Source organism: Octopus bimaculoides, chromosome 3 (genome assembly GCF_046866305.1).
Source record: "Octopus bimaculoides isolate indiv1 chromosome 3, ASM4686630v1, whole genome shotgun sequence".
NCBI classification, from domain to species: Eukaryota; Metazoa; Mollusca; class Cephalopoda; order Octopoda; family Octopodidae; genus Octopus; species Octopus bimaculoides.
In genome coordinates, this window is record NC_142930.1 from 9,175,731 (window position 1) to 9,189,916 (window position 14,186).

At 35.5% G+C, this 14,186-nt stretch overlaps 1 protein-coding gene across 9 annotated transcripts in view; it reads left to right on the top strand.

Annotated features, from left to right (window-relative positions):
* LOC106872353 (ras-related protein Rap1) overlaps positions 1 to 14,186 on the top strand; it is a 102,304-nt gene that overhangs the window by 24,579 nt on the left and 63,539 nt on the right. For 2 of the 9 annotated variants that reach the window (XM_089348540.1, XM_014919318.3), the window contains exon 2: positions 2,907 to 2,969. The exons of 6 other annotated variants lie outside the window; for them this stretch is intronic. The gene's annotated coding sequence lies outside the window, so the exon portion shown is untranslated. Of the gene's footprint in view, positions 1 to 2,527; positions 2,591 to 2,906; positions 2,970 to 14,186 lie in introns of those variants that run through there. One more of the 9 variants, XM_089348543.1, reaches the window with a different exon arrangement.

Here is a 14,186-nt window from a genome sequence, read left to right on the forward strand (position 1 = left end):
GGTTTTTGAGAAATTGTGAGAATATTACCGAGAGGTGTACTCTTGCTTTGTAGACTGTGTACCATGGGACATGTGGAGGATTATGCAGAAGTTTTGGGTGAATAGGCAATGCCTGGTTTCCCTGAAGTCCCTATATGAATGCTTAGATGTTTCATGCGTGTGTGGTAAGGTATAAATGATATTTAGTATTTCTGTCATCTTGTTGAAATATAAGTGCTTTACTTTGAGAAATTATGCATTACCTACATAAACAAATAGAAAAAAAGTAAAACTAAAAAATTTTTGACATTAATTCAATATATTTGTTTACAGCTAAAACTGTATTAGCAATTAAGTTAAATTGCTACTTTTTATTATATGATGTTCATTAAACATCATGTAAGTAGTAAATTTGATTTTGGCATGACCAATTATAACAAACTAAAAGCTAAGGTAATCAAATTTGAAAATTTATATATTGTCTGTCATTTAATTTTTAAAGTGTAGGCACAGGCATAGCTGTGTGGTTAAGAACTTATTTCCCAAGCACATAGTCCAGAGTTCATTCTCAGTGTGATATTTTGACTTCTATAACTATGAGCTGATCAAAGCCTTGTCAATAGTAGATGAGAACTGAAAGAAGCTTGTATATATACATGTAAGTTGGTGCCTCCTTGTCTTAACATTACATGATAGTTGTGAACAGATGTCATAGCCATACTATTAATGTTCTTCTAATCTTTCATGAAAACCGGTCTGTCCAAGGGAAAATATTACCTTGGAAACAGGTAAGGGTTGGTTACAGGAAGGATGTCTGGCTGTAGTAAAATCTGCCTCGACAAATTCCGTCTGGCTCATGTGGACATTAAAACAATGGATGATATCAAACTTCATAAAATACATGACTATGTACGTTGGATTGGAGATATTTGAAATGTTACATGATTTGGTAGTAGTATTGAATAGAAAATAATACAATGAACTACAGAAGTTGTATCAGTACATCGGTTGTCAGAGCAGAAATAAATTGTTGGCATGGCAATGTACCAAGCATTAAATAAAATGTCATATCAACTAATTAATGCATAAGGAAAAGGATTTTAAATTGATAATGAAAGATATTATCTTTTAGTATAACTCAAATGTTCTCTTGGGTTAGGAATGTTGGCAGTATGGGTTTTCCAGATTATTAGGCTGATGTTTTGTGTTACATTTTGAGAGGGAATCATTTTTATGATATCCAATTTCTAAGAACGTATTTTCTAGTAAGTTAAATAAAATTTCACTAAATTTAAAACATTTATTCTCAGAATGCCTTCAAGTACTATATTTCAAATATATACATTTAAACAAAGTTAAACACATATATAACCCAGTATTCATGTGGTCTGCTATTAAAAATAAAAGTAACTAATTTAATTCTAACCACAGGACATGAATTAATGTTATCAAGATAAAAAAAAATTGAGATATAGTTTAGATAGAAAAGATAAAATAATTTAGAAGTCTTGAAAAATTCCAGCATTTTCTTTTCATCAGAATATGTGCTGAGAAAATTAATATTAAATTGTAGAGTAATTTATTGAAAAATCAACATTAGTGAGTGCTGGGATTTCAATGCAACCAGTAGACATTATAAGTGCACAATCTCTGTTGCCTGAAATGTCATTTTAGACATGACTCAACATTTGCTTTCTCATTGATAAAGGCCAATGTAGAAGTCCAGTTTCATTGGTTCGTAAAGGTGATTATATACTTATTTTTTACTCTGCTTCTAGCATTCAATTATAGAAAGTTTAAATTTGAGAAGGTCAGCATAATTATTTACATATGTCTATATTTTTTGATTTAGTTTTGGTTTTCTTTTGGTTATAAACAAGAGTATACCAATTATTTTATACCTGTTATTTCTGTCTACAGTTTGACTTGACTTTAAAGTTATTCATGACATTATTTCGTTTGTCTTGTTACAAGATATATTCTTAGAATTTGTTAGTTATTGAGTAGTACACAGTGATGTCTCCCAGTATCTAATTTTTAAATGCTAATGCATTTATTTAGAAACTTGGAAATATTTCTAGTTTACATTTGTTTTACATAGTTACACCTTCAAAATAGAACATATTATGTTCAATGTTTTAATTTTACTTTTCATACAGTTTGTTTTTCTATTCACCAAGATTTTTTTTCTAAAATGTGGAGAATGCTACTTGTGATTTCCATTGTATTTGCCCCAAGTGGAACCTGATTGTGCAAAGCTATGATGAAAGGCATTCCAGTTGTACATTTCCCATCTTTTCCCTCCAGATATAGTTGTCTAGGACCATGATATTTAATGTGGCCTTTTATTAAGCTAGTAGTGTGATTTCAGAGGTAGCTGGCTGCTATTTCTAGCTGGTTGAGTAGTCATGCAGAGGCTTCTTCGTTGACTCAATATGATTTTTATTGTGATGATGGATATTTTAAAAAGAAAGTTTCACATCTTATAAACAAGTAAACTGTTTTCACCAAATCTCTGATTTTTTTTTTTTGTTTTGCATAAGGGAAATTGTAAGAAGCATAATACATGTTTATGGAGATAATAGATCCCTTACCAAATTTATCTTGCAAGGTATGTCTATGATTTACAAGACACTAATGTCCTATTTAATCTTTTACTTTAACACCACACATGTATAACTTTATCAGGAGTAACATGTTTAGTAGTAATAAGTTATTACAACCTGTTACAGATTGTATGATTTAAGTGGGGTTTGGTGGAAGGGTTCATATATTTCAACTTTGGACATTAAAAATTGTATTGGATTCTTAACATACCAAGTTAAATAATGTCTTCATCTGATTTTTTGTTTGTTTTTCTTGTATTTTTTTTCCAAAAGATTTTCACATAATTTCAAAGTAATTTCTATATTTTGTTTGTAAAATAGAAATCATTTGCTTTGAATCTTAAAGTCGTGTCAAGTAACAGCTGTGAAAAAGAAGGCTTCCAGGTACCATCTTGATAACTAAATACCTTGTTTGATTGTGCATGACACAAATGTATCTCATTTTATGTATTCACTTTTATATCGAGTGCTCCAATGTATTATATTTAACTATCTGCTTGCAGATGTCTTTAGGCTAGCAAGATTGATTTTCCTCTTTTTTTTTCCACCTTTTCAGTAATATTAGCATTTAGATTGAAACATTTGGCTATAATATGAACTACCTTTATGAATTGACTTCCTTTTTCTCCAGTTTTAAATTATTTACACTTCTTCAATAATGCTAGATGATTCAGAAGTTTTAATTTTCATGTTTATGAATGTTGCTTAGACTTGACTGCTTGTCCTATCAATTAGCTTGATAAAGGTCTCCCTCAGTTATGGGAGTTAGCTGCAGATTACAGTGTGCAACAAACAGTGGCTTATGAATGAGATAGCTACTCACAATCAAGTGTTCATCTTAAAAGTAGCAATCCATAAAATAAGCATATAATTTTATGTGTACAAGATCAGAATATGTAATCAGAGCCACTACTCTGGATGCAGAAGTTATGTTTTTTCAGCTTTTGGAGTGTAAAGCATGGAATCTCCTGGGACACATTACCTCTTTACCACAAGAGTTCTGCCTTGACACAAAGAAGAAATTTATCAAGTTACCTGACACCTTTTAAATCTTTTGGAAAATGTTAGCAGTTGCCCTGAATCAAAGGGCAAACTTTTAAATGATTTTGTTGGAATTTTTCTTGAAGAACTTGCCAGAATATCCCTGAAAGGTTCAGTTATTTTGTCTATTTCAACATTGTCTAAAGCAATGATAAAAATCATCATTGAATATCTGGAAGTCTTTTGATATTGTAACCAGCAACAGGAAACTTCACTTGAAAAGCTGATTAGTTTGGTACATTTTCATCATTTTACATTCATTTTTTCATGCTTGCATGTTGACAGATCTTTTTCAGTATAGTGTCTCATTACTTGTGGTCTTCTATCAATCCCATCAACCTCATTAGATCAGCTTTCACCATTGCTTCTTTGGTCTCCTGTAGGTTCCTTCTACTTGGATCAATCTGAATTTCTTTATTCATTTGTTGTCCTCCATATACATGACATGTCTATATCTGCTCAGTCTCTTCTCTTGCACATTGAATCTGATTCCTCTAATACTCAGTTTTTTCCTTAGCTCATTTGTGCACTGTTTTTTCATACACACTAGCATTATACACTCAGCAGAGCATATTCATTTCATTTCTTTGAAGTTTTGTATATCTTCTGCTTTCAAAGCCTAAATTTCAGTACAGTGCAACATTGCACTTCTTGTGCAAGCATCATACAAATCTGTCCTTCACTTGGAGAGTTAATTATTACCAGCAAAATACAGTCAATAATTTCATTATCCATTTGTATTGACATTACCATATTTTAGGCCCATAAGTTACTAAAATTACATGCGAAATCTACATCATAATCCAAGTTGCAATCATGGAATTTGGCCAATGGGTGACATTAATTATTCTCTATTTATATCTCTTAACGGTCAATTTCTTCATTATTAATGCCTAAACTTTATCTTTCTGCTGTTGCTGACAGGAACTATTGCCCTGTCCTGTGATTTTCTTATTTAATCCTTACATCAGAGCCACATTTTCTAATCTAAAAGCTAGCAATGAAAATGTCGTTTTTCAGTATTCTCATAGATGTTCTTTATAATACATGAGCCATTCTAACTTGCATTCTTTTTCCTTTTGAAACATTTCATTTTTGGCTAAAGATAGCAAAAATTTATATGAAATCTTTCTTTTTGAGTGTTACAGCTATTGGTCCTGTATCTTTTGTAGTACTAAAGCTTTAAGGGAAGATCATTTATTCTTATAAATTTCTTCTACAAATTCTTGTATATATATTCTTAGTTTAGTAAATAGCACTGAACCACATATTTCCTAATCAGCATGATTCTTATAAATCTTAGTCTTTTAACTTTTGTTCTTTGCATATTCTTTTTCAAAATCATCAACTGATTACTTTACAGACTACATGTTGAAATACTCTTTTAGCAAAAACTTCATTTTTTTCTATTGTCATCATGTTGTAGCTAGTCACTTCAGTAAGTTGCTCCTTTGTCAAAGACACCAACTTCTGAAGAAATTGAAGCTTAGAATGAGAGAAAAAAAAGTTAAAGTCATATTACTTCCTATGGTCATCTCTCACATCTTGAGAACTGGATTATTCTTGACATGTCATACCTCCCGACAATGTGATAAAATTTTCTATAGCAACCACTTTGCTGTGAAGATTGTCAATCTTCTTTCTCCTGTCTGCATCTTCAGACACTTGAAGTTTGTTGTAGGTATTCAGGTTAAATTTTCACATTATAAAGAATTCTTTGAATAAAATGGGTGTTACCTACAACCAGTGTTTATTTTGCTGAATTTTGGGTAGCTTTTGATATGATCAATCCCGACAGACTTTGGCATAACTTCAGAGCAGGTGGTGTACTTCTGTAGCAATATCATAATCAAGAATTGCTATCCTATTTGATTTTCAGAAGAGGAATGTTTTCCACCATTTCCACTAACTTTTTCTGGTTATGCTTTTATAGCAAAACTTGCTTGGTGTATGTTGTTACTGATTTTACCTCTTCTGACACTTTTATATTTTCAAGAGTCTTGAGTGGTAATATCCACCTGCATGTTCTCAACTCTGCTTGGAGTGAAGAAATGTTAGTTATTCAAGCATGGCTGTATGATTAAGAAGTTTGCCAATCCGTCAGAGCGCTTTGTGCAAGTGTTTTCTGTGGTGCAGAGCTGGCTGGAACCTTGTGAGTGAATTTGGTAGATAGATACTAAAACAAACTGTGTATCTTCTCATTTCTATTTGTCTTGACATCACATGCTAATTGTAAATGATAATTATCACAAACAACACAATGGCCAGGCGTGTTTTCATTTTTGTGTAAACATTTCAGGCTGTTGTGTTCAAAGGACTTGAGGAAATATCACCTTGCTTGAAAACAGGTAAGGGTTGGAGAAAGGAAGAGCATCTGGCCATAGAAAATCTGGCTCTTGCAAGCAAGGAAAAGTGGACATTTAAACAATGGTGATGATAAACAGCTCATGTCTTATGTTAACAGCCTTTGAAGTAGATGACCTAGTTTTCTATTGGTTAGATACACAATTAGATCATTTAAAAAAAAAAAAAAAAAAAGGACATTATTTCTGGTATAGAATTGAGGATTGTACTCTGCCTGCACTGAAAATCTACGTGTATTTCATACTCTTCGACTACATCTGCCTGGTCAAGTGCTTTATGTTGAATTTCATCATTGCTGACATCTATTACTGATTGCACAGGTTTCCTAGTAACATCTTTTTGGTGTGTGGTTCATGGACACTAAAAACCAAGAAGAAAATAATCTGGTGCAGCAATAAAATTGAAATACCTGAATAATGGAGACAGCTGATTGGAGAGCACTGTATCATGCTCAAGGCCAGTACACTTTCGAAAAGAACTGATTCAAGTTGAAAACAGGTGGTGCTACAAAGTAACTACTCAGTGCTCATTGGCAAATGCTTCTTTAGCTTGCAGTTCTGCTTTTATCTTCTACAGATTTTAAAAAAGTCCTTTCCCCAATCATTGTCCTACCTTTCCTTTGTATTTAGATTCAGTTTCTGAGTACAAGCCGTAACAGCCTATTCCATTGTTAAACTCATCACTCAGGCATTTACAACCAGTTGATTTTGAATGATAACCATGAGTCATCAGGTTAGATGAGCAATGGATGGTGCCACTAACCATTACATTGGGAGAAACTTCTATATTTTTCCATGCCAATTCTGAGCAAAGTACATCATATACACTTCTTTCAAATATTTAGTTATGCTGCACCACCATCTAGTTTTATATCCTAAAGAAATCTGTTCAAGCTTCAAATCTACTCTTGATTGTAAATTGTGGTGATTGTTGGAGAACTGTTTTTGAAAGGTTTTAGTTGATTATATCACTCTATCCTTCCATACTTAGTCTCATACTTATTTCATCTGTCTTGTAATATACAGAAAAATAAAGTGAGCATTAACATAAAGAAGCTATCTTGACCTTGTGTACTGATTTTTGTCCTGTCAGTACTAATATAAATGTGCACAATGGAAACCGCTTATTATGATTACTTTGAAATGAAACATTTTCAGTAACAATGCAATTGATCATGTCTGATTGTCATAAGCGGCTTCCACTGTGTTGTGTATGTGTATGTATTTCTAGTTTTGAACAAAAGAAAGACTACCTACCAGTGGAGATAGGGTTTAAATGAAATTTGGTCAGTTGAAACAAGATTGGCTAAAACCACTAGTTCCCAGAAGAAATAAATGTATCTTAAGCCATTTTGGCTTACTGAAGATAAAAATGTTTTGAAATTACTGAAGATAAAAATGTTTGTTGAAGTTGTTTCTCAGGTCAGTTAATGTACAAGCGCATGTGCGCACACACACATACACACACCATTTGTTTAATGGTCATTGTTCTATGGAGGAAATTAAAGCAGGATTTTTATAGCTGGATATTCTTCTTGCTGCCAACTCTTACATGTTCCTCATGCAAAGGATTGTTTCTTTTTCTAACTCAGGAGGAATTTGAAAGTGCTGAGTTAGCAGGTGATTTGTTGGCTGGAAATGTCAATGAATGTTACCAGTTGTAGGCCTATTACGAGTGGTAATGTCATTATCAGAAACCATAACTGATTTTTGCAATCATTCAAACACATGTACTTATGTGCATGTGTGCACAGTGAGCTTCCTTCAAGTTCTGTCTCTGACATTCCCTTGCAAGACATTGGGCTATAGTAGAAGACACTTTTGCTCCACTTTGCGACTGAACCGGAAATTATGTGGTTGAGATCATACAGCTTTGCCAGTGCTTGTATACAGGCATACATTATGTGTATTTGTCGTGTGTGTATATGTAGATGTGGGTTTCTACAGTTTCTGGCGCCCATGCCAACCTTTCCTTCATTGGACACTAATCTCTGCTTGCGAAGACCTGTTGGGGCAAGTGAAATCGATATCGTAATTGAACCAAATTCGATGACTGGCACCTGTGCCAGTGGAGCGCTAACAGCACCATCCAAGCATGATCATTGCCAGAGCAGCTGTCTGGCTTCTGTGCCAGTGGCACGTAAACAGCACCATTTGAGCGTGATCGTTACCAGTGTCGCCTTACTGGCACGTGAAAAAACATTTGCGCGAGGTCAGTCCCACTGGACTGGCTCCAGTGCAAGCGGCACGTAAAAAACACCATTTTGAGTGTGACTGTTGCCAGCACCGCCTGACTGGCACATAAAAGCACCCACTACACTTTCGGGAGTGGTTGACGTTAGGAAGGGCATCCAGCTGTAACTCTGCCAGATCAGATTGGAGCCTGGTGCAGCCATCTGGTTCGCCAGTCCTCAGTCAAATCATCCAGCCCATGCTAGCATGGAAAGCGGACATTAAATGATGATGATGATGATGATGAGATGGTATACAACTAGCTAGTTTTAAGGCCCATAAACTGCTCTAGTAGTGATAAAGTAGGGAAAGGAGATAACTGGAATGTAGCTTCAGTGTGAAGTGTGTTGATGAATGAGTTGGCTTTCTTTTGGTATCTAGTATGTTAGTAGTGTGTATGTATTCAGCAGCAGTACCATCCCAGATGTGGGAGCAGTGTTCCATTGTCCTTGAGGATTATAGAGAATCAATGGCTCATCAAATATTTCCTACTTCTAAAAAGGAAGGCTTGTCTTTTGGGTGCAGTTTTTGATGTAGTGAATATGAGATTGAGGCGTAGCATTTGTAGTGGCTTTTTGGGGTTTTAATCTGGTTTTATTCAAGAGAATAGAATTAGTTTCATGTTTCTTTATAAGCAGAAAGTGATTTTGTTCTCTTAAGAGGCATTTTCATATCCCTACTCATTGAAGAATGAATTTGAAGACAGTGCAGGTCTGATGTAGGCTGTTTGAATGCTAGAGAGGAATGAATATCTTGCTATTGATTTAGCAAATGAATGTCATATGTAAATGAAATATTTAAAAATCATAAGGTTTTAGCTGTAACAAAGATTATTTCATAGATAATTAGAAATTAGCCACAGTTCTCATGAAGTTTCTTGCATTGGGTTAACCCTTTTATTAAAATGCATTAATTTTGAAAATAATGAATTTAGTACGATATGCGTGACATCTTGGGCAAGTGTCTTCTACTATAGCCTTGGGCCAACCAAAGCCTTGTGAGTGGATTTTGGTAGACGAAAGCTATGCCTGTCGTATATATATATATATATATATATATATATATATATGTGTATGTGTGTGTGTGTGTGTGTGTCTGTGTTTATCCCCCTAGCATTGCTTGACAACCGATGCTGGTGTGTTTATGTCTCCGTCACTTAGCGGTTCAGAAAAAGAGACTAGGCTTATAAAGAATAAGTCCCGGGGTCGATTTGCTCAACTAAAGGTGGTGCTCCAGCATGGCCGCAGTCAAATGACTGAAACGAGTAAAAGGAGTAAAACCTGGTGTTTGGAACATAAATTAACGTGGAATTTTGACTAGTGGCTTTAGATCTCTTTAACCCTTCAACATTTAATCTGGCAAAATTTGACCTAAATATTCTACCTATATTATGTTCAGACTGACCAGATCCAGCCTCTCACACCTATCCTACAATGTGATTCTAAAAATAAGGAATCACATTTAACCCTTTCGTTACTGTATTTATTTTGAGATTCTCTGTGTTTCTTACTTTAAATATAACAAAGAATTTAGTAAAATAACTTAGTTATCATTCAGCTAGTGTTAGGAACATAAATTGTGACTAAGGTTTGGTGGAAGATTTTAATTCAAAACTTATGTAAACAAGACATTTGTGCTCAGAGCCAGAGCCGGTTTCAGCCGGATTGGTAATGAAAGGGTTAAATCTTGAAGCTATCAGATAATGCATGATAAATTCAAAACAATATGAATATATAAGCATTATATTTAATCTGAATGCTAAAGGGTTAAAACATTAAGCTTATATTATAAAAACCAAGGCTGGTTTCAGGTGGGTTGGTATCAAAAGTGTTAAACATTGTCGTCAGAAATGCTGTAATGCAATAATTGGCTCAGTGGAACCTTTTAATCACCAACAGTGCAAAATACACACACACACACACACACATATGTCTATATCATCATCATCATCATCATCGTCATTTAATGTCTGCTTTCCATGTTTGCATGGGTTGGTTGGTTTCACTGAGGACTGGCGAACCAGAAGGTTGCACCAGGCTCCAATCTGATCTGGCAGACATATATATATATATATATATATAGGCCTAAGAGTGGCTGTGTGGTAAGTAGCTCGCTTACCAACCACATGGTTCTGGGTCCTGTCCCACTGTGTGGCACCTTGGGCAAGTGTTTTCTACTATAGACTTGGTCGGACCAAAGCTTTGTGAGTGGATTTGGTAGATGGAAACTGAAAGAAGCCCGTCGTATATATACATATATATATACATATATATATATATATATATGTGTGTGTGTATATGTTTGTGTGTCTGTGTTTGTCCCCCCAACATCGCTTGACAACTGATGGTGGTCTGTTTACGTCCCCGTAACTTAGCGATTTGGCAAAAGAGACCAATAGAATAAGTACTAGGCTTACAAAGATTCCAAAGTCCTGGGATCAATTTACTTGACTAAAGGTGGTGCTCCAGCATGGCCACAGTCAAATGACTGAAGCAAGTAAAAAAAATATCAATGTGTGTGTTTGTGTGTGTGTGCGTGCGTGCGTGTGTGTGTATGTCTGAAGCTGCTGCTTGGAACATAAGAACTTCCTAGATAAAAGGTATGATGAAAGGGTTTTATTTAGAAGTTAAATTTTAGAATGGGCAGATTTGGATCAGAGCTTGTCAGTTGATAACAAAAGGGTTAAAAAAAATAGCTGTAAATTTAGATGAAAATTACAGCTATTGAATTACATTTTAATTTTTGTCCAGCATAGAAAACAACAGAAATGATGAATGATATTTTAGTGTTGAAATAAAATTGGTTGCACTGATAGAACAATATTTAAGATTTAGGCATTTTTCAGCAGCATGGGTTTCAAAAGATTTATCTGCTCACTATCAGGCATCCACATTTGGATCAAGTTGGGATGGAATTTGTGAACGTTTTTTCTTTTTCTTTTTTTCTATGCAGGTTTCTTGTCGAATAATTGTACAAATCTCAATTCAATCCAGCCCATGCATAGAGCAAACAGAGATTAAACTGGCATGGTAACATGGATGGAGTAGGGGGTGTAGGCATACTCCTTGCAGAGAAATGGGTGGATAAGGTCATAGAGGTTGTTAGGGTATGCGATAGTGCTTAAGCTCAGGCTAGTCCTGCAGAACAGCACAGCTACAATTATCTCTGCCCAAGGCTACCAAATGATCAGAAGGACCATTTTTATGATACCCTCCTACAGGCTACCTCAAAGACGAGTGTCAATGACCTCATCTTTGTGGCTGGAGATTTTAATGGGCGTGTTGGACAGAAATCCAATATCTTCACTGGTGTTCATGGGGGCCATTGTATTGGTTCCCTGAATGATGAGGGAACTAGGCTACTGGAATTCTGTGATGCATGTAACATTTTAATCTGCAATACTAAATTCAGGAAGCCAGACAGCCACTTGATAACCTTTCAATCAAGGGACTCTGCTAGCCAGATTGATTTCATCCTCACCAGACAGCAGGACTCAGGGTTTCTCTTAAATATAAAGACCCTCCCAGGTGAAGTATGCACTCCCCCCCCCCCACCAGCATAGACTAGTCATTAGTGACTTTCGACTCGAGACCAGGAGGATGCCAAGAAGCAGACCAATCCAGAAGAGAAAGATTTGGAAGCTAAAGAACCATTAACATGGTCAGAGATTTAGGGACATCCTCATCAAGAAATTTGATGAGAGGGAGGAGGAACTACAGTCCTCAGACATAGAAGGTAGCTGGAAATTCTTATGGAACAGCTTACTGAGTGCCACAGACCAAGTCTGTGGATGGTGCAAAGTCCCTTCCAGACCTAGAGTAACATGGTGGTGGAATAATACAGTAGACAAAGCCATCAGAGCAAAGAAACAGGCCTGGAAAGGTGGGGTAGCAGGAAACCATCCCAGATAGCCAAATGGGAGGCTGGGTGGCAGGTATATGTAGCCAAGGGCAAAGCAGAAAAGAAGTTTGCCAATGTCTAGCAATGTGAGGACCAAAGAACTGAAGTATTCCGGATTGCAAGACAGTGTGTGAGAGAAAATTGTGATGTCACAGGAGAGAAATGTGTCCGCATGGATGATGGTTCACTTGCTTTTAATAATTCGGAAAAAAAAGAGCCATTATGAAAGACTGCTGAACATAGAGAATGAATGGGAGGATGAGAGCCTGCCAAATGTTGATCCAGTTGAGGGACCAGCTATCTGAATAGACAGCTCCCTGGTAGATAAAGCAATTAAGGCATGAAGCCAGGAAAAGCCCTCAGCCCATCGGGAATCACTGCTGATATGCTTAAAACATCTGGTGGTGTGGGCTATGGCCTAGTTACTCGTATTGTAAACCGGGTAGTTCATGATGGAGTCATACCCAATGACTGACGTAGCAGCACCATAGTCAACTACTACAAAGGTAAAGGTGATACTTTAGACAGAAATAACTACAGGGGTATCAAACTACTGGATCAGGAGATGAATGTCATGGAGAGGGTCATAGTCCAACTAATTAGGGAGAGAGTCTGCTTAGATGAGATGCAGTTCGGTTTTGTGCCAGGTAGAAGCACCACTGATGCTATATTCCTGGTAAGGCAACTGCAGGAGAAATACCTAGCCAAAGATAGACCCCTATATTTGGCTTTTGTTGACTTGGAGAAAGCCTTTGACAGGGTCCTCCAATCCCTTATCTGGTGGGTGATGTGGAAACTGGGGATTGACGAGTGGTTTTTCCCACAGATCCATTTTTATTTTTAGATACCTGCGAAAAGATTAGCCAGTCATGACTGGGATGCTTTTAGTTATAGGTTTGTTGAATGCTGTCATAGGGTTAAACAACAAAAGAGCACATTGGATAATGTCGTCCTGTTGTAGGAACAAGGAGTTTTAGAAGGCAGCTTTCTCTCACTGTTTAGCTGTGAGGGGAGTATTGTCATTTTCAATATATAGAATAATGAAACTTAGTTAAGAGACATTGTTAGCTAAATGATTCGAATTTATGATGTTAGGAGTCAAGTATACTGTTATAGTCAGCATTAGAATGGAATTGATTTGTTTTTTAAAGATCTGCCTATTTAATGCCGAACTGAGGCTTTGTGTTTCTGTTACCACTCAACAGGGTTAGTAAACATTTTCAGTAAATTAAAAGGAATCGAAAACTATAACTTTTATTGCCATCTAATTTTATCTCCATTAGACGTTTCAAATTTGTGCGAAGTAATTGAATGGAAAGAAAAATTCCACAAGTCATGGCTCTGCTGCCTTATTCACAGCCTATCATTAAGGTGCAAAGATTTAGCATAAGATTTGCACTAATAGGAACAAAATGTAATTTTGTGTCACTCTTTCAAGATTTCTAATCGAAAACTATTTCTTACTAATTTCCCATCATCAAAATTTTTTTCCAATTCTGCATTCTTGCAAATCTCTGTTTAGCCAATTGCATAATGTTTTGTCCTTCATATGTATTATAATTTTTAGAGATGCTCTCTGTATAAGCTCACTGAACCAAACTTGTGAAGAGAGTGGGTGCACATGTTCTTGTGTGCACCAATACCCTTCAAAATTTTGTGATGAACTGATGCTTTGGTTGTTTTATCCTTGTTTATATATAAACAAATTGTAGCTTATGTAAATATTAGTTTATTTTGGACTCCATCATAAATTCTATACAACTTTAACATTTGGAAAAACTTCACATAGATCAGGCTTTCGTTTTTCTACTTCACTGATCACATGACAAGTATAATTGAATTTTGCATAAAAATCTGTTTTTGTTTTTACTAGGGTTTTAGGAATAAACTTCATTTCTAATTAACTTGAGAAAGATTGTTGCAAATATATTTGCTTTCATATTTTATAATCACTATTTTGTAATTGTCTTCTGTCATTTCTAGAATTGCAATAAATGAAACTTTTAGGCATATCTTATTTTGAGGCCATCCGGTTGTCTTTGGCTAGCATGTTTAATACATTGCC